The 22,457-nt window shown below is 42.2% G+C and overlaps 1 pseudogene; it reads right to left on the bottom strand.

The window, feature by feature from the left end:
• Positions 1–7,761: 7,761 nt before the first annotated feature.
• On the bottom strand, positions 7,762–12,949 carry LOC120659867 (annotated as a pseudogene).
• Positions 12,950–22,457: the final 9,508 nt, after the last annotated feature.

The raw sequence follows: 22,457 nt of genomic DNA, 5'->3' as shown, positions 1-22,457 counted from the left end.
GAGGCATTTCTGGCGACAGACTTCACTACTCTCACATTATTGTGCCCTGGCGCCATGCAGTGATATTTTATTCATATGCGGATGACTAATTAATAGCAGTGGTGACAACACAAGGGTTGTAAACAAGCCCTTTGTTTTGAATGATAGATTGGTAGTAACTAGTAAGCCTACAACTACAAGTGAACGAATTTGCTTCATGCTAAGATAATCATGCCAAAGAAACACACAGTGAATCAACTCTAATGCTTCGCAACACTGTGAACATTCTTGGTAACAGCAATAAATCGAAATACGTTTGCTAATTTAGAGTGCTTCTTCTTTGGCGATTGATAGCTGAGACCCTTTGGCTTTTTATGTGGAAGGTCTATATCCGTGACAACTAGCTTGAAGTTTAAATATGACTGAATATCTTGTTTGCCGGTTTGTTAAAAAGAAAACTACATAGGCAACTTCACAGCAAGGTGCGTTGTAATGAAAACAATATGAACAATATTTTCTTGAATAATTCACTAATATTAAGAGTAAACACATTATTTTTCAAAACAATAATAGATTTGGTTTTCCCCTATATTGACATTAAGTTATAAAACTAATGCACATTCTTGTAATTCATGAAAATTTTGCTTTAAGAGACACTAATGTGGTGTCTCATTTGAGGAATCAATAAGAATTTGATGAGGGATGAGGTGATGGACCACCACATTGTTGAAATTTGGGCTTGGACCATTAAATATTTCAGCTATTCCAAATAAATCTCAAAGGTCCATGTGGGCATGAGGAAGTGGTGGAGTGGTGCAAACCTTTAATCCACATTGCTAGGGGAAGTTAAGGAGACCCTATGACTCTCATATATATCTAACCCATAGGCTGCCACCAGAGAATAGATCAACTCAAGGTAATGTTACAAAATCTAGCGTAGCCTAACCCATCCCGCTCGTCGGCATGCACCAGCAAATGGGAGAGCAGATCTCCGGAACCTTTCGCCTTTGGGATCCTACACCGGGAGAGGGCGAATAAAGTTTTTGGGAAGCGTCCGGCGCGACTGCTCAAAGATCTTCATCACGGCTCGTCCTTCGTCCAAATCAGGCGTTGCGGTGAATTGTCATCTGCAACACCGTCTCCTGCACTCCGTCCGCAGGACTGTCTTCGTTCGGTCATCGCCATTCATCTTCCCAAAGGCAAAGACACAATACATATACTCGATCTTGTTGTGTTTTGCTGCTATTATGATAGAGCAGTTCATGATAGATCTAGTCATGCTCATGATTTATTTATTTCGAAATTTAATCATGCAGTTGCCTAATAATTCAACACTCATTCCTCCAAGCCCCGGGTGAGGGGGCGCATTATGCTCTCAGCTTCACACCTCCTGTGTTATTTTGCTGCAGAATATATACATACGCCATTCAAGAAATCAACACCAGGATTACCAATCCAGTGAAACGCCTCTCATGGGATCATGTCTCCACATCTTCAGTTTGATCTCAACACATGCGTGCCACGGATGGAAGACCAACCTGAACCACAAATCAAAACCAGACATCCAGTCCCGTTTGACTATATAAGGCGAGTGGATCCACGAGATGCCCATCTCTTTCTTCCTCTACAGATCAAGACAAGGGAAAGCACACTGGCTCTAATCCCCCTTTGAAGAAGAAAAAAGAAGTCATGCATGCCCCATATTAGTTCATAATATTTTTCCTTATTCCGTTCCATCCATCAGTTAATATGACTTTTTCTTGAACTAAACGGGCTAGCAACTCGGAGGGCGGATTAGGGCATGTCCTATATCTATACGTCATGTAACTACTCGTATCAATCTTGTACCAGTCAGAATAGATAGAAATCACCCAAATAGTACTCGGGAAGGACTCTAGACGCCGCACTGACCTAGGGTTCCATGTAACCCTACTCCCCCAAACTATATAAGGGCGGACAGGGACCCCTCTAACGCATAGACACCTCATTCATTATCGCTCAAGCAATACAAACCACCACACAGGATGCAGGGTATTTGTAAGGGAAATTGCCCCATTAGGCCATTGTTTTGTGATTTTGGTGATTGAGTAATAATGTAATCAATGTGACTAATGAGTTTGCTAAGTGAATATTAATAGATCCCAGGGATGAAGTAAAAAGGCCAAGCAAGGCAAAACACGAAGAAAGAACTCAAAGAAATGTTGAATTGGACGAGTTCTGCAGAAGACAGTAGCACCGGATGAACCGGTGAGGCACCACTGGTCTAACCGGCAGGCCTCAGATGCACCGGTGCCCTAGCACCGGAGCAATTTGCAGAGCTGGTGCCAACAAGTCATGTGGCACCGGATGCATCGGTGATGCCAAGTTGAAGCACCGATGCAAGCACCATGCTTTGTACCAGAGAGCATGTCAAGGGCCAAAGAGAAGTTTATTCAGCACCGGATACACCGGTGGTCACCAGAGTAAGGCACCGGTGCACAACCACGTCAGCTGCAAGGGAGAGAAGCTGCATCGGATGAACCGGTGACAAGGCACCGGTCTAACCGGTGATAGCCACGTCGGCTGTCAGAAGGCCAACGGCTACTGATGAGCCGTGAGTGACCGGTTGCACCGGTGCCCCCTCATCGGTCTATCCGGTGCCCTCGCAGAAAAGTGGCCAACGGCTCTTAATGGCTCTATGGACTTGGTTGCCTATATATATGGACTCCCCCGGCCATTTGAAGATTGCTGGAGTTACTACAAGCCTCATACACATACAAGAAACCCTCCAAGCCTACCCAAGTGCTCATTGATCAAATCCTTAGGTTTAGCACTAGCTTTGAGAGTGTAAGTGCTAGATTAGCTCTTGAGTGAGTGAGCAAGCAAGGTGTTGTGCCTTGTGGCTGGTTCTTGAGTGAACCAACAAGAAGATTTTGGTGCGCCGGCCCCTTGGAGCATTGGTGGCTCGCCGGCACGTCAATGACCCTCCGACTTGGTGTGGAACAGCGTGGACGACCTTGTGCGGGGGACGTGTGAAACGAACATGGCACCATTTATGCCATTTCGAGTGATTTTGGTGATCGAATGACAACGCAATCAATGGGACTAATATGATTGTTAAGATGACATTCTCGGGCATTTAGGTCCAAGTGATGACAAAGACAAAGAGAAGATAAGCAAAGTTAGGCCCAATTGTGTCAAAATCAATGTGCATACATTTGCTTGGTGATTCAAACACTAAATGCACACATTTAGGGGGAGTTCATCCTATAGGTTGTGATTTTGAGACTAATATATTTTGCTAGTTTATCTTTTATAGTCTCACATGGAGTTAACACTCTAAGAGAATGTTTCTCACGATCAATGTGAACAAACAACTCTATAAGAGTGATTAGATGAACTGTGCTTTCATGCATATTGAGCCATGCTCTATTGAACGTAAATGCTCATATCTAAGTTCATAGGCTATGTGCTCATACATTTGCTTAACCTTGGTGTACCAAGTGCTCTTCTTTCAAAAGACTTTCAATTGGTTGCAAGTCACTTTCAAATTGGTACATGCAAGTAAAACAAAGAACCCCCGAAGGTATGCAAGGTTCTAAACTCATTCAATTGGTATAAATTGTCAATTTCTTTATAATCTTTAGAGCTACCTCCGTGCATAATATGACCTAAGCTCTCTAGTTATAACATCTAGTTGTGTACTTGATTTTCGCATTATCATTTTGTGCACATACTTGTAGAGAGCTTAGCTCATGTCATGCTAGTTTCATGATTTTGTGATCCACCATAGTAAATTTTCAATTGGTATCTTCATTGATATCATACAATTGGATCATGAGTCATGGAGCTAACTCCCTAGGCTACTAATCTTCTCTTAAGCTATATTATTGGAGCAAGACCTTTTAGGTGATTTGATTCCAAAAGGGGAGAAATGTGGATCAAAGCAAGGTATTTTCTCAAGGAGAAGAAGTATATCCCAAAAGGGGAGAAATATCTAAGTGAATCAAGTCATGAGGGAGAAGTAGCAAGATAGGGGGAGGAACAAAAGGGGAAATCATGGTTTTAGGGGGAGGCCAAGTCATCATTGGATGATAGTAAGCATCCAAGCAAGCGTAAGCGGTTTCAATTTGTTTCAATTGGTATCAAGCGGTTAAATTTGTCAATTTTTGCAAATATTATACTTGCTTTGATTGTGTTGTCATCAATCACCAAAAAGGGGGAGATTGAAACGAACATGGCACCATTTATGCCATTTCGAGTGATTTTGGTGATCGAATGACAACGCAATCAATGAGACTAATATGATTGTTAAGATGACATTCTCAGGCATTTAGGTCCAAGTGATGACAAAGACAAAGAGAAGATAGGCAAAGTTAGGCCCGAAGGGCATCGGTCTCAGGGCAGCGCCCTGAAAGCTCTTCGGTCAGTAGCACCGGAAGAACCGACGCCAAGGGCATCAGTGCATCCGGTGGTTGTCGGAAGAACCGACGCCATGGATTTTTGGTGCAGAAAGGAATCGAAGCCAAGTCAGCTTATAGGCACCGGATGAACCGACGGTTCAAAAAGGGGCATCGGTGCTTTGGGTGTACTGTGTTCCAGAGACGATGCAAGTCGCGCAAAAGCCAAGTCTTCAGCACCGGTTGAACCGGTGAAGCATCGGTGCATTGGGCGTACTGTGTACCAGAGACGATGTTAAGTGCCCAGGAGAAGTTTCTTCAGCACCGGTTCAACCGACGGTGCATCGGAGTATTGCGTCGGAGCATTGACATCAGCAGAAGAGAAGAAGGCTGTGAGTGACCGGTTTAACCGACGGGCAAGCATTGGTTCAACCGGCGGTCACTGTAGCAGCAGTCAGAAGTTCAACGGCTACTTCATGCCTTTGAGTGACCGGATGAACCGACGCTACCCCTGCCAGAGGCATCGGTTCTTCCGGTGATACGCAGATTTTCTGCTGACCGTTGGAGCAACGGCTACAAGACTTGGTGGCCTATATATATGCCTCACCCCGGCCATTTGAAGTTTGCTGGAGTTGCTGGACATCCCACACACACCCAAGAACATCTCCAAGCCATACAAAAGCATCAAGATCATATCCTTAGCCCTTAGCACACTTTGAGAGTGTTGTGTAAAGGATTAGCTCTTAGTGAGTGAGATTGCAAGGCTTCGAGCCTTTGTGCTATGGTTCATTAGTGAACCAAAACAAGAGCTTGGTGCGCCGGCACCTTGGAGCGTGAAGCTCGCCGGCAACGTCATCGACCCTCCGACTTGGTGTGGAGCGGTGACGACACTTTGTGCGGGGGACGTGGACACCCCCATCCTTTGTGGAGAAGCTCCTTAGTGGAACCCGGGGCCAAGGTGACCGTGATTGCGTTCACGGAAGAGAATTGGTGGCCGAGTAGCAATACTCTTAGTGAGTGCTACAACAACGTGGATGTAGGTGTGCCTTTGTGGCTAACCGAACCACAGGATAAACACCTGCGTCAAGAGTTTGCTATCTCCTATCCCGCTCTTTAAGCTTCCGCATTTCATACTAGCAATTTGTGTGCCTTTACTTTCATAGAATAATTTCTTCATAAAAAAGGCTATATGTTGCTAAACTCTTTTGGGATAAGGGTTTCACACTAGAACAACCTAGTTGCACATCTAGATAGCATGTTTTAGTTTAAGTTTTGTGCAAACTAGTTGGAGCCATAGGTCAAAGTTTTTATTAGTGCCTAATTCACCCCCTCCCCCTCTTAGGCTAGAGCACCCGATCACTTTCAACGTGGAGACCCCCATCCTTCGTGGACAAGCTCCTTAGTGGAAATCGGGATCAAGGTGACCGTGGTTGAGTCCGCGGAAGAGACTTGATTACCGAGAAGCGATACTCTTAGTGTGGGCTTCAACAACATGGACGTAGGTGTGTCTTTGTGTCTAACCGAACCACGGGATAAACACCCGTGTCGAGAGTTTGCTTCCTCCTACCCCGCTCTTTACGTTTCCGCATTTCATACTAGCAATTCTTGTATGCCTTTACTTTCATAGAGTAGTTTCTTGATAGGAAATGCTATATGTTGCTAAACTCTTTTGGGATAGGGGTTTCACACTAGAATAACCATAGTTGCACATATAGATAACATGTTTTAGTTTAATATTGTGCAATTTAGTTGGAGCCATAGATCTAGATTTTAAGTTGCCTAATTCACCCCCTCCCTCTCTTACGCTAGAGCACGATCCGATCACTTTCAGTATTACGTAACTCGCGGCCCGAATCTGTCTAAACCCTTGTGTTGTTTGCACCATTGTATTCCTAATCTTAGCGGCCCCCTACAAACAAAGTACTATCTTAGGGTATCCCTAAGTAGGCTTGCTGGTAAAACACCGACAATCACCTTTAGGTCATCTTGGTCGTTCGTTTGGTCTCTAGCAGTCGACTGGCTGCTTCGATTTTGGTGCATGCATGCTTTGCCGTCGACAGCAGATGCTTTGCCGCTGTTGTATGTGATGGAAGCTTTGTCGTCATTGCCCCTCTATTGGTGGATGCTTTGCCATCCTCTTGTTATTTGGGCGGATGCTTTGCCGGATTGCATCGTCTGGTGGATGCTTTATCACCACTATCATACTGAATTGGTGATGTTTTATCTTTATCAGGTCCAGTTGCTTAGCGTCGTATTTTGGTTTTTGCGAGGCTGAGCATGTTCTCTCTCCCTCCATTTTTTCTTGCTTGCTTGTTGTCGTGCTAGCTCGTGTGCCACTAGCTTAGAGAGGTGCTTCGTAACTCAGCGCTACGAGGGTTCTCTCATAATTTTGTCGTTATAATTCTCTCCTTAATAAAAAACGTGCTTAGCTACGGTCGTGAAAAATAATGTTTTTCCTTGTCACTTCTAGTTCATATGATGTCTTCTCTACCAACAATCCAAGACAAACGGTGTCACTCAAAAGCGACGAGTGCCGCGAATTTGTGATAAGGTCAAAGCTCACTTGTTCCCTTGTGCCTTCAGTACATTCATACCGATGTCATGTGGCTTTCATGCACCCAGGCACACGTAACGTGAGTTCCACTCTCACCCAGAACACCCCGAAATCGACACCGTTTGAATCCAACAAAATGGATCCGGTTGGTTTCGATTTAAATGTAGCAAGGCATAAAGATTCTACGCATGAAACTGAATCGGGACATCGGGTCACTATGCACCATCAGTAAAGATAAAACATTCTAGCAGCCCTGAGAAATTCACATTTTTCTAAAGTAATAATATTTTGAAAAATAACATTTTTTTTAAAAAAAAACTAGTGAATGATGCCATTTTTTTCAAAAATTAATAACTTTGGGTTGCTTTATCCTTACATATTCCGCCTATGTTTCCGTATGTGCCCCATATATAGCAGAAGCAGATGGTCTTTTCTCTGATTTTTAACAAAGTTCAAATGACTGAATGCGTTTGCATAAGCGGATCCGAGCAAATGAGGAAATGTAGACAATATAGTCATGCTTCAACAGAAATCAAGTTGGCCGGAAAATAAAAGGTGATTGATTCTCAGGGCATCCTGTTGACGGCGGGAGGCACCATATTTAGGCTAATTTTTATGCTTTTTTTTAATTTTTCAGATCAAATCATGAGAAATTCTTTATTCGACAATGTAAAAGTTGAGGCTTAACATTGCAAAATTTGAACCTCCCCACTTGACACTGGCCGGGTTGAACTTTTATTCCATACTAGTGGTTATGCACATGCCTGGCCCAGGCACGAGTTTGAAACTAATTTCTATATCAACTCTACAAGAACATAATGTACACCATAGTGTGAGAGTTCAACCACGTGGACAGATCAAGAATATATATATCACGTGTTGGTTGGTGAGCACATAATTAACAGATCAATAGAAATAAACAAAATAAAACTAACAGTAAGCGCGAACATCATATCAGATCCACCATAAGAACTTGTCTTAGTCCATTATTGATACAAGAATTTAAAACATTGCCTAATTTGTGCTACACCACCATGCAAGACATGACATTATCTGGGAGAGATCCATCCATACTTCTCCCTCAACTTCTATGTACACCATAGGCCATGGTTTAACCTTTAGGTCAGGCCACTTGGACCCTGCAATCTTTGTAACCTCTATAACTCATAATGCTATATCAATCTATCTCTGCAGCCCCTGAACTTGTCAAAAAACAGTGAGGGTCACTTTATAAGAATAAGATCCCGAATGCCTGATAGTATAGGGAATATATAACTATAATACTTACAACATATATTAGTTCACCACGATGCACTAACCCAATGAATCAATAACTTGTATCTCACAATTCTTGGCATTTATGACTGTAAGTACCAGTGACTTTGTTCAATGTTTATAGGGACAAATACCTAGTGCAAACAGATACGTTGTAAGGTTCAATATCTTTTTCCTGGTAGCGCTAACTGAACTATTAAGTATCCATATTGCACAAGACTGCATCTTATCCATATTGTCTGTAACCATCGAGTCATCCTGACAATACCAAACATAACCTCAATATTGGGAAATGGTTGCTCACAAAAATAACTGAGCACTGGCATATAATATCCTCGGGCAGATCTCCAAGAACAGACATCTTGGATCTCACATACGCCATTCTGCTAGGGATATACAGCAATACATCATCATCTCACAGAGCTTTGTTATTAAAATGAAAATGGTAATTGGCTTATCGCAGGGAAGAAGCCACTGTGATGTTACCTCCTCGTCATAGTGGTGTCCCTCGATTCCAGTGGTGTCCAGTGTTACAATTCAGAACATGAAACCTGTGCAGATTGTTCTTCAGAAAAGCAGGAGGTCGGTCAAGGTGCATGGCAAAACTGGTGGCATAATCTGATGGATTCAGAGGCTCCAAATCACAAAGTGTTGATGACCAATGGTATAAATTGTTGTATTGGTGCTCGGAAACCGATAGGCCCAACCGTCTGGTCTTTTTGCACCAGGTGCTAACACAAAGCCATATTCCGCTCCAACATCTTCCACATCAGGCCTCTGCTTTCCCCCAGTAACCATACACATCATTGATTGAAACATCTGCCTCCCTAAAGAATCACCCACATAAGCAATGGTTTTATCCTGCATCCTGAAATATGTCCAAGTTAGTATTTGCCTATATTCACAGCCAAAGAGTGCAGTATATGCCATCTCCAAATTCATCTTAGACTGGCAATGATCATGTACCTCCTCAAGAACAGAGAGGCCTCAAACTCTGGCATCTCACATGCTTCTGGCTGCCACCTAAATTTTTCATATGCAAAATCTTGCGCTGGGTTAATCTGCAGGACCAACTCTCAAAAAGCCACTGTTTACAGCCAAACCCCGAGTATAGTGGTCTACGATTGTCAGAAACCCACTTTCCATTCCTGTAGTTACATTCTGTAGGATTAGGATAGATGAAGCAAAAATCAGATTCCTGTAGTTACATGCCAACTAATATACATTCCTGTAGTTACATGCCAACTAATATACATTCCTGTAGTTACATGCCAACTAATATACATGTAGAGTGAACAGTAGATAAGATGAGGAATATCCTAGATGAAATAAATTCATTGTTTATCTAGCAGTACCACAGGTTAAGTAAATACCTTTCTTCTCAAGAGGCGGCAATTCCTTTTCATCTGCAACGTCAACAGAATAGCCTACCATAGTCAATGGTGGTGGTGCACCAGTAACTTGCTTTTCTGCTTTAACTACTGATTAAGGCAATGGGTCCGCATTTGGAAAGTCTTCTTCTGAAGATGTATGCTGATCTACAAACTTTGAGTTAGCTGCAGAAATTTATTTAAAAGAAAATGAGAATAGAAATTGATTTGATACAAATTTAAGAGAAAATGTTAATGTGTGCTTAAGATGACCTGGATTAGTCAAAACCAATGGATCTGGTTGAAGGATTCTAGAATCATAGTATGTGCCTTTCTCCCATTTCCAAAGAAGAAACAAAATAAAAAATGCAAGAATGACAAGCTTAAGCTGCTTGAACCGCAAACCATTAATACTTCCAAGCCTCATCCCTTTATTGATGTTCTGTAACATAAATAGTCTTCTCTTCAAGGTTGATGTGTGTAACCATCCATAAAAAGTAAGAAAAATGTTGGAAGTGAACCTGTTTCAGAAAAGGTAATGTTATAGGCATATTCCACAACATATTAACATGCAACATTTTCCAAAAAGAAGTGTAAAGCTGCCAGTTATGCAAGAAAAAAAAAATCAATGACGGGCATCTCCGTTTGGCAATTTACTGAATTTTTGGCTGCCAACAATAATCAGGATAAAGCCTGCCTTGCACCTGCTAAATGACGGATAAAAATCATGTTGCACCACAAACTTTATGGGGAAAAGGCCATTTTGTGAGACCTTTATCAATTAGTGACCCTTCCCACCATATGCTCACTCACATATCTAGGTGAGGATATGCAAAATTTAAATCAAATGTTTTCAGCCTTGTAATGTAATGAGATGAATATTGATAAACATCTATTGCTTGGGCAAAATGAGAAACAACCATCATGATGATATGAACATACGCCATCCACCCGATGATCCGCCGCCGGAACAGCAGGTTCTGGGGGCTCTCCTGGTAGGATTGAATAATATGTTATGCTGCAAGGAAAATAGAGTGAGAAAATTGCATAAACCAGTGCTTTGCTCAAGCATACCTTTGCAAATGTTTGCCCCTGGTCTTCAGTGAGCACGGTACTTTGTTGGACATATGCCTCCTGCATATTGTCATGAAAGACATTAGCAAGAACAAATATTGTAAGATCAGAAAAAAAGGTTCATTACTAATTTTCATCTAGTCAGTAGCACAAATCAATGATTAAAACCGAAAATGGAATCTTAAGGGCTAATTACACTATCTACTATAAAACTGAATGGTGTACTACATTATCTAATAATGCCAGTGAAGCTGAAGCAAACACATGGGCAGACCTAACAGAAATAGGACTATGAGGCAAGGATGCATGTTCATGAAGAGCTAGCAGAAACACATGGGAAAAACACAAATCTAGTCAGTGCATGCGCGTTTGTGAAGAGGAAACACATGGGAAAACACTAATCTACTCAGAGCATGCACATGGCAGATGGGCGGGCGCGCACGCGGTTGCACCCTGCACCATGATTGCAGATCGGTCGATATGTCCGCCGGCCGCCTGCGGGCGCTCGAGTCGGTCATTTCTCAATTTGGCAATAAAATGGAATACTTACTACTTTGATCGTTTCTCAATTTGAATTATGACAATTATTCGAGCTTTTAAAGATCTGCATTGTTAAGAACAAAAATAGCTTTAATCAGGTAACCTGCCACCACTTCTTAATTTGCCAACTGGGATGAGAAATTAATTAAAAATTTGAAAGATCATTGAATAGAGAAGTACCTGTTGCTTGTCCATCAGATGCATCTTGCGTCCCCACCATGATCAGTGGCTCCTTAAACTGCACCATACAATCGAACAAAACAAATCAAAATGACGCTTCAACCATGTGGCCAAAATTGTGAGAAAAGTAAAAATACGTATCCAGAGAATAAGGTTAATGCCAAGAGATGGAGAATAGTAAGAAGGATAGCCATCTGAGTTAATTTCTGTATTTATATCAACATAGATCAAGTTGATTATTTCAAAGTCATTGGTTTATACCCCGCCATTTCATGTTATCCTCACATGAATTCCAAATGTCAAAGCACCTGAAATTTTTCATCAGCATTTTTCTCTGAACAATTTCGGAAGTACTAAAAGGTGCACCTGAAATTTTTCAGAGCATTTTCAGGACAAATACAAGTAGCATCTACATACCATGACATATTCTTTTTTCAAAACTTAGTGGCTAATCTAATTTCGTACATGGGTGCTTTCTGAACTGACTTTTATGGTAACAGAGTTAATATTTTTTCCCTGATAAGTATAAGCACTAAACCACATGATTTTTAGAATAAAATAAAACAAAACACTTTACAACAACAAACTGATATGAGAACAAGTCTCAAATGCATATGGAATCCAGACAGGGTTGTACGAGGACAATTCTAATAAACTGACCAGCACAGCTCGACAATGACTCGGCGATGAGGTCGGACCTCTCCGCCTCAATGACTCGAAGCAGGAACTGCATGGTGTTGAGGTCCGAGCAGCACGCCCCACCGTCCAGCGCCATGTTCACGTGGTGGCGCCCGTTCCCGAAGTGAATGTCCGCCGCCTAGCAGCAGCAGTAGTCACAGCGAGTGAGATCAATCAGCAACCGAGATAGGGGAGCGGACAGTAAGGGCCGGAGCTGAGTTGTGGGAGGCTGCGAGCGACTCACCTGCAGGATGCGCCGGAAGCAAAGGGGGAGCGACGCGAGCGTCGGGGTCCGGGTAAAGCACGGTGCGGAGGACCAGCAGGGCGAGCAGGAAGGAGAACAGGAGGGATTCATGGCGGCCGCCGGCGTTGGATCTGGGATCCCGGATCTTGATCTCGCCCTCACCCTAGCCCTCCGCCTCGCCCGCCACAAGTACGATCCGGCGGCGGTGCGGAGAGGCGGCGGGGGACGTCACGACGACGACCCAGCGGCGGTGCGGGATTCCGATGGGGAAGCTACGACACGGGATCCCGACGTCTCGACGACGACCCTGCGGCGGCGCTGGGATCCGAAGGCAGGGGCGGCGGAGGACGGCACTCGGGGTGCCCAGCGGCGTTGCAGGTTGCGGCGGCGTCGGAGGCAGGTGCCACATCGGGGGGAGGCGGCTTCGTGGGGTGCGGCGGAGGAGGCGCGACGTCGGGGGAGGCGGTGCCGCGGGGCCACTAACGTCGCGTGGTGCGGCGGGGGAGGCGCGACGGGCGGAATGCGACGGGGTTACCGCGCGGTCAGGCGGGGGAGGCGGCGTTTCGAGTCGGCGGAGGAGACGCGACGTCGGTGGAGGCTGCGTCGCGGCGTCGCGTGGTGCCGCGGGGGCGGCGCGACGGCGGGGGAGGCGGCGCTACGGGCGGGGAGGTGGCGTAGCGAGGGGGAAAAAAGCAAAAATTAGATTGGTACCATTAAAAGATTCAGACTTTAAAAGAATACCATTGGAAAATTCAACTTTAGAAAATTAGCATGAAAAAATTGCTCCGTTATTGATTTCGACCACAACCGTGAACTCAACGTTAACAGCGGGAGTTTCATACCTGACCAACTACCTCCCTCTTCCTATGACACTGGGCCCATTCGTCATCCCTAGAAGCCCCTGCCGCCGCTGCAGCCAAGCAGATGATTTTCTTTGGAGATAGCCAGCAGCCCCTGCCACAGTTAAGGACGGCGGCGAGCCATCTGTTCCCATTGCAGCTCGTGGCATTGGAGGTGCAGCAGCATCTACTGGAGGCATGGGTGAGGCGCTGTACCAGGCAGCAGCTACTGTACTCAGCAGGGCCGCCCAAGCTCAGCAGGCCAATTGGAAAAATGTTGCCCACGATTATTTGCTAGGTTACCTTTGCTCAGGTGATTTTGGTTGGTTTGAAGCTGGAAAAAGATGGCGTGCGTGATTGCGAGTGGCTGCCGGCCCGCCGCTTGATCACCGGCCGCCCGGATGGGTATACGGCAATGCAGCGGCGCGTCACGGCTTGTGCCTGCGAACGGGGGAGTGGGTGGGGAGACACACATCCCCATCGTGGCTGCAGTTGGCCCTCAGAGCGCTTAGATCCGGTGAGCAGATTTCTGATTCTTGGTTTCTCGAGCTCGCAGTCGTTTACATTTTCCCCATCGCCCCTGTCCACCGGGCCACGCCTGCTGGAGGTTAGGGATGACAAGTGGAACCCAGGTGTCATTGGAAGAAGGAAGTGGCAGGTGAGGCCTGATGCTCTTGTGTTCTAGTGCTGTTAACGTTGAGTTCATGGAATGGTAGAAAGCTATAGCAGAGCAACCTTTTAATGCTAATTTTCTAAAGATGAATCTTTCAACGGTATTTTTCCAAAGTTTGAGTCTTTTAGTGGTATGAATCTACTTTTCCCGGGAAAAAAAGGAAAACGCCCCCAAATCAAGCGACGCGGGCGAGCGGGTACAAGGGTGGGTAAAAGAAGCCATGGTATCAAAAGAATTGGATTTTGGGCAGAAACATTTTCCTTGATGGTGTTTTGATATTTGGTCAAGTACTAAGATCTTCCATGTGGGCCTAAGAGACATACTTTGTGAGAGGGGTGAGTAGGTCAGTGTGGGTAACAATTGTTTTCAATTCTTTCATCCTTTATAGTATAGATTCGATACCTCCGTCCATATTCTATCAGTTAACTTACGTGAACAGTCCATCAAATTTCATTAATTTTTGTCCAAATTAAACAACCATCAAATCACCTCCAAAATTCATGAAATTTTTGTAGTGATGATATAATAGACGAAGATGAATTTATTTTGCATAAAAACTCATATGTAGCATTTAAAATCATAAAACTAAAGTTCATCAAATAGGCTACTTTTGAAGACTATATAAATTTTTAGGGCACTGCACTACTTTCCAAAAAGTTATGGAAAAATACTTTGATGGTATGAAATAATATGTAAAAATAGCTTTGATCATATGTTACTCAGAGAATCTTAAAGTTATATCAAATTTTTGGTTTTATGAATGAAGTTTAAAATTTGTTTTTGCTAAAGTGCTTCAAAATTTTCCTGGTAACTTATGATCTAAAGTAATTTTATAATTTCTTTCATCCATCATAGGAATATTGGATAGTTCCATAATTTTTTAAAGGACATCTGTGCAGTAAAATTCAGATAACCTTCAAAAGTAGTCTATTTTGGTGAATTTTAGTTTCAAAATTTTGAATGCTACATACTCTCCTTAATCCAAAAAAAAGTCATCCTAGGATTCAAATTTCATCACAAAAATAAGTCATTATACCATATTTAGTATGTGCATGCGCATGAAGAATCAATTAGTGTCAAATATGGCTCATAAATAGGAATAAGTAAGGTCATTTTACATCTTTCTTAATCTATCCTAAAATACCTAAAGTGACTTGTTTTTTGAGACTTTTCATGCAAAATGAATTCATTTTCATTTGATATATCACTACAAAATGTCCCGGACTAGCCCCCCAAAAACATATGCAACAAGGAAAAAATCAAGTGATGAGCCCACCACTCATCCAAAACCGGCAAGTCTTCTTATACACTGTATGCAAGGATGAAGCTAAGCTAGGAATAAGGTTTTAAAAAACGCTAGACGCTAGGTGAACGCTAGCCTATGGTTTAGAGTTTTTTGTGATTAAACGTAGATTAAACGTCTTTTGTGATTAAACGACACTGTGATTAAACGCAACGCTAGGCCAAAGTTTAGAGTTTAATTAAGATTAAATGTAGTTTTAAAACATTTTTTAAAACAGGGGCTAGGAACCTAGGAGCCCCCTCGCTTTCGACATCTTCAATTTTACTTGGTGCTTCATTAGTTGATTCTCTAGGAACCCTTCGGACCAATCGAGGTAGCTGCAACCACACACGATCTTCTGGAATTATGAGCTCAACGACCCCTTCAACATGTTTCACAACTATTGGTCTAAAAACATGCAGGTCAATGCTTGTGGTAGCTGGAAGAATCATGGGTATAATGACCCCTTCAGTAACAAAGACTTCTTGTAACTACTTGTCGCTGACAAGTACTCAGAGCGTTATTGGAGCTATGAGTTTGATACCTCCTTGAGTAATGAAATTTCCTGTAGATACTGCCATTGACAAGTACTCAGAGCATTACTGGAACTATGAGTTTGATACCTCCTTCAGTAACGAAACTTCCCGTAGATACTGCCAATGACAAGTACTCTGAGCGTTACTGGAACTACGAGTTTGATACCTCCTCAGCTTCAGTAACAAAACTTCCAGTAAACACTGTATATGACAAGTACTTGGAGCATTACTAGAACTATGAGTTTGATACCTCCTTCAGTAACTAAACTTCCCAAAGATATTGCCAATGACAAGTACTCAAAGCATTACTAGAACTATGTTGTAGCCTCATGGGTTCTAGTTGTTAGCCAGTAGTACACTGAACTAGTCGTCTTCATGATTAGTTTTGTAGCTGCTATAAGGTTGCCTCCTACGCGCGATGTAATTAATAATGGATTCCCACTTAGTCATCCACGAACGACACGGCCACTAAGTTTGATACCCAAAGGACCTCAACCGATGGTTCCGTGATATGCTTGAAGTGGTTCCTAATGTAGTATTTGTGTAAGTGTCAGTTATTTGGGCGATCCTAATGTAGTATTTGCTTCATCTTGCTCAAGACAAATGGAAGTAGGTGATGATGGCGGAGTATCGGTCCTTGGAAAGTACCTGGATAATCTTTTGTGATATGGCCTCATCACTCAACTTAGTCAAACCTATTTCATTTAGCTCATCAACAATAACATTTAAACATGAATACATGTCATTAGCTAATTCATTAGGCATCATTTTAAAAGAATTAAAAGTTTCTTTGACCAAGATATACTTTTGCTCCCTGACGTCACTAGTGCCTTTGTGGAGCTCTTCAGTTGTGTTCCAAATTTTGTGTGCACTTTTAAGATTGTACACTTTATTGAACACATCAATGCTAAAAGATTCTAGAAGAGAATTCAAAGCAATATCATTGTAGTGTATCTCCTTTTTCATCGGCCTTGGTTGGGTTGTTTGGCCGGGCTAGGGGTTTCATTACTTTATTCATCACTCTCCAAACACCTAAACCTTTTGCTTCTAGAAGGCATGACATGCGAACATGCCAATAGGGGAAGTTTGTGCTGTCAAAGCGTGGAGGCCTACCGAGATCACTCCTAAAATCTTCGGATGTCATTTTGCTTGATGACGGTGAAGCCAAATGTCCGAAAATGAGCTGCCAACTCTGATACCAATTGAAAGGACTGTGACACCCTAAGAAGGGAGTGAATTAGGTGTTCTAAGAACTAAGGCTCCAAGCACATATAAAACCTATTCTAATTTCTATCAAGATGTGAACTAGGTTTTTCTATGTGTTTCTATCTCTATGTGTACAGAAGTTTTGCACCCTTGGTTCCAATCATATAAACTACACAAGGCAATTCAAGGAAAGGTAAATGCGGATGTAAGTTAAAGAAGTAATATAGAATGTAAATGGATAGAGAATGCAAACTCTTGCACGATGACTTTTACGGAGGTATCGAAAAGCTCTCGCTTTCCACTAATCCTAATTGGAGCCCCTCGTGAGGGAATGCTCATGCAAGGGCTAAGCTCCAGGTCGAGTAACTCCATGGATAGCCAACAGGCCTTCCCCACGCGCAAATGGATCTCTGCCTTGCCTCTCTTGGATGCTCCCCACTATATTCACTAGGTAGAGCTTAGGCAAAATGTCGAGGACCTCTCCTCCCTATCACAAGCACCGGCTGCCACTCCGCAAACTCGGTTGGAGTGTCCAGCAAGACTTACAAGCCCCAGATTTACAATGCTTGGTGCCCTCAAGCGCACCGAAAGCAATGAGGTGTGCAAACCTCGCCTAACTCTAGGCTAAGACCTAAAGCAATGCACTAAGCAGCCTAAATTAGCACTAATTAAGCCATAAGACATGCTAATTGCCATAATCTTCTCTTGAGCATTTGGTGGAGAGCACTTGAATGTGAATGGGAACCAAGCCTATAGCTTCTGTAAGCTCTAACACACTACTATGCAAATAGTCGGGTGGAGGAGTATTTATAGCCAACCAAAGAATCTAGTCGTTGCTCCAACAGGTAGAAATATGCCTTGACCAACTGATTCGATCCCTTCCTGATGCACTGACCGAGTGAATCAATCCAACTGTGCAAGGTAGTCATTGGGTGGCTAACTCGAGCCGCACAAGCATCACCGACTAATTTGGTGAAGACTTCATTGGCATGACCGAATGAATTGGTCAAACCAGAGCCGATCTTTTTCCTCACAGCATCACCAACTGATTTGTTGTCCCCTTGATTTGCATGACCCAGTGAATCAGCCAATGCAGTAGCTTCTATTTGTGCTTCCCCTGGTGACCGACTGATATGGTGCTAGTTCCAGCACATGACTGGATGAATCGGTCAGATGCATTGGTCTTGTTTTGACTTGATTTAACTTTGTTTCGTCACATATCTTTTCTTTCTTGATCATTTGGATGGGTTCCAATTGCATTCTCAGAACCTAACAAACATCTTCAAAGGTATATCTTAACAAAAATATTAGTCACAATAGTTAGGTTGTTATTCAATCACTAAAATCACAAACAATGGCTCTGGGGCCATTTTCCTTACAGAAGTGTACCCATGCAGTCATATCTCAAAAGTGTGATGATAGTGCCTGATCAGCACTACGTGACGAGTAACACGACTTGGGGGTAAAGTGTGCGATCTATGCAGATAGTAAAACTGATATATTAGTCGTGCTCATGGTTAAGAGCAGCCTAGACCCTTGCATGACAACTTAGGGATTTATTGGTATAGAGCTCCAACTAATTTTGAATTCTCTATGGGAGTTGATTCTCTGAGAGAAGTGATTTTGTGTCTAAAATGATTCTCTTAAAATCGGGATGGAGAATCACTTCACAGAATCAGGAGAAGCTACTCTTTTTAGCTCTCAACCTCTTAGTTTATTTCATAGAACCACTTCATAGAATTAGCAGAAAATCGCTTCTCTCTGAGAAACTGTTTGGCAGAGCTCCTACTAGATTCAGCAGAGAATCAGCTCTAGGAGCTCTACCAAACGCTTCCTAATTGGAATATGAGTTTTAATTCAGTTATTTATTTGATCCAGCTTTACTTTATTGTTGTTATATATCTATTTATCATAAATGTGGGATAGAAAAACTATTATATTATAGTAATTAGATTGCTTATAATTTAATGTTCATTTAAATGCTAACCGCAGTTATTCAGCCAACGTCTATCCTTCATTCACGCAAGTCTCCATATGAACTGTTCTCGATCTTTTGCAGTTTAGCTCTATCAACTATGTTTTATCGCATTTAAGTCTCTATCATCTACAACTCATAGATTGCATGTTTTAGCTCTGTTTTACCCGTTCTTATTGCGTTAGCTTTATTTTGGCGGGAGCGTTTAGTAGCGTTGTTGTACCATAGTTCATGTATCATAATGAATTTAGAATCAACTTGATTAATGCCTATTTAAACTAGTATTTATAACTAAAAGCAAATTAGAGCTCTACCATTTTTCATAGTTAATGTTATATTGATTAAATACCAATTTAAATATGCCTTTCTATATAACATATCTAGTTCAACATGAATCTCTTCTATTTGTTAGTTAAATAATTAATTAGCATAATTTATGAGTAAACTTAATAAAATAAATGTTACTAAGTTTATCTCTTCTTGCAAAAATAAATTTAATTAAGTTAATTACAACCCAAGATATTATTTAAATATTCTTTACCTGTGTTTTCCTTGATTAAAATAAATCTTGCATATAGTTTTTATTCTGTTATAGTGTTTGTAGATAAGATCCGCAAGCACACGGAGATATAGTTGTAGAACTTCACCCATGACGATGAGTATTCAAGGGTATCGTATTTCCATGAGGAAAGGGTTGTAAAGATCTTTTAGCAAGTTTGCCTAGAGAAAAGATAGGATGACCTTTGGGCAGGGTGGTTGTCTAAGAGAAGAGGTATTTAAGAGAGATAAACCCAGCTCTTATTCGAGTACTTCGGGCACCGGCTTACTTCTGGTCTGCCAAAAGTATCTGGCTATTATCTCTACACCCAACCCGAACGTAGGGGACTACGAAGGACGGATAGGGCTATTACCTCCTGCCACCTACCCCGACAGACCATGGGGAAGGGAAGCAAATAAAGGTAACATCAAGCCTAGACACCACGTCTACGCTATCGATTACTATTCTAGCCTCGGCCAGACTCCGTCTCAAAACTCGAGACCTTAAGCTGGAACACCCGCTAGGAGGATGAATGATGATCCGCAAGAGAAAGATAACAAAAGCTTAACTCTAGTAAGAACTCACAAAGTATACGATACCTGGATACTTACTCAAGAAGAAGCTTGTATCCAGTGAGGTACAAGTAGAGGGATGCCTACAACTCCAGCATTCCTCACAAATTTCTCCTCACACACTCCCTAACCTACTCTACTAAGTAGCTCTAAATAAGGATGGCAACGGTTCGGGTTTGGATCGGGTGGAGTGTCTGGGCACCCAAAACCGAAACCCAAACTTAAAACCCGAACCCGAACACCTTTTCGGGTGAAAATCCGTCCCCAAAACTAAACCCGTGGATACCCGAAACCTGTTTTATATGACAATATAGTAAAATCAATAAGTACTTCCTATAGACATATACATGATATATATAATATTCACACATATAAACAAGAGGCAATAAATAGTAAATAATTTTCTAAATAAATTTAGTAGTTTAAACAAACAAAGTTATTATTAAGTATAGTATAAAATAAGAGTTTTATTCGAAACGGTTATCCATTGGGTATCCACGAGTGAAAAATCATCCCCGAACCCGCTAGACCTGAAACCCGCGGATATCCGACCCGAACCCGCTCTGTTGCCATCCCTAGCTCTAAAAGGTGGAGTCTCCCCTTCTCCTTCTGTCCAAGATGTGTTGTGTCAAATGAGGGCATGTCCTCCTCCTTTTATAGTCTCCAAGGCCAGTTCTCACCATCTTTATGAATGGAAACCTTAGCCATGGCCTTGAGGAAGAGTAGGGCCACTCCACGTTGAAATGAACCTGGACGGGAGGTTGTCTGGGTTCGGCCGACCCTGGGGGTCGAACGACCCCTAGGTGGCACCTCCCCGGCTCTGCCTTCCACTAGCTCACTGACCTGGGCCCTGGTGTTGATCTTTGGTAGTTCGTACCTTTGCACGCCCGTTTGGTCTGGTTTGTGGGCCCTTCTTATAAGTGAGCTGCAGGACGAGATCTTTTATACTTTTCTTTTGCGTATACTTGTGTTTTCCTTTGCTTTTCAGTTATGGGTGTCTGCAAAATATGACTCACCAAAACTTATGGAAATGCTTAAGTTAAATTTCTATATCTGAGTTTGATGATTTATTTGGTGTTGAATGATGCAGAAGTGGGCGGTTGGATTTTCAACTTAAGAGCCGCCAACATATAATATAAATCTTTCAATAGTTGACTCTTTTCAACCGTAGTTCTGTTTTCAGCCTTTTTTTGCTCTCTTGCAATTGTAGCTTCAAGTCCTATTCTTTGGTGCATTCTTATAATGCTTTTCTTTTGTTTGATGCTCTATTCTTAGTTGCGCTTGTTCGTTTGTTTGTTGTATATTTGTGCATATACTTGTTCAGTGGCGGAGTTAGAAACAATTCTAAAGCGGGGCCGGGGCCAAACAAACTTCGATAATATTTAAATATAAAATTTTTGCAATTTACACTAATTTTTATTGACCGCGCTAATATGCACAAGCTAGTTACGGTGTTTATTATTTAATCATGCAATAACAATTCACAAAGGAAAATAGGAGCGAGAGTCAATATATCATGTTCATTTTTGTTTTGCCTTGGTTTCCTACAAAAATTTAGCCTAATTTTAAAAATATTTTATTCTATTATACAATACAAAATCAATAATGTTTACAGAGCATATTGTATCAACAATAATATATTTATATAGATTCGAATTGGGGAAGTATATACAGGAGCCATGGCTTTGATGGCTAATGCGATCGCATTAGTGGAGCATGTGGGTTTGTTGTTGTCATCCTTCTCGGCTGTGGCCGCCTGCCTGCTTGTCGTCAGCGTCTTGTCGTGCAGTTGCTGATGCCAATCGTGAGATGTGAGTCTGCACGCTCCCCCTTTGAGACACTGATGAGCTGTGACTAGTGAGCAGCCATATACGGAGAACGTAGAGAAACTTCTGGGGCTAGAGATCAGGGTGGATTGTGAACTTTTGAGAAACTGAATAATATTGTCGGATTTTGTTGTGAGCTGAAATGAGTTCAAATTAAGAGGTACTTAAAAACATGAGCTAAGATTAAATTGAGATTAAAAGTATTTTAAATCTTGCGCTAAGATTAAAGAGTACTTAGAAACTTGAGTTAAGATTAAGGTAATATTAAAAACTAGTTAAAAAATATGTTGTTAGGGGACCACATGGCCCCTGCCAGCTCCCCCCTCCCCCAGTTAGGCCACTGTACTTATAGCGAGTAGAAGGAACACGAGAACTTTAAAAGTGAGTTGCGAGAACAAGTGTTGAAAACTAAGTACCTATTCTTTGGAATAACAACAAGTGCATCCTTTTGTCCTGCTTCTACCCTGATAACTTTTATCTACATTTGTGCTTGTATGCATTAATATGAAGGGTCCTATTTAGTTATCCTTTATTATATATGTCCATGAAGCCGGGTTTATATCTTTGTTGCTAGGTAGATTACTTTGGTTATGGGTGGTTTAATGATGGTGAATGATACCTGAAACAAATGTTTGCCGCTCTATAGGTCAACCGGCTTGTTAATGACGTATTAATGAACATGATTAATTAAACTATGGAGTGACCGTCTAGAATAACAGTGCAACCACATGGACTAA

This window comes from Panicum virgatum, chromosome 2N (assembly GCF_016808335.1).
Source record: "Panicum virgatum strain AP13 chromosome 2N, P.virgatum_v5, whole genome shotgun sequence".
NCBI lineage: Eukaryota > Viridiplantae > Streptophyta > Magnoliopsida > Poales > Poaceae > Panicum > Panicum virgatum.
This window is presented reverse-complemented; position numbering and strand designations above follow the sequence as displayed.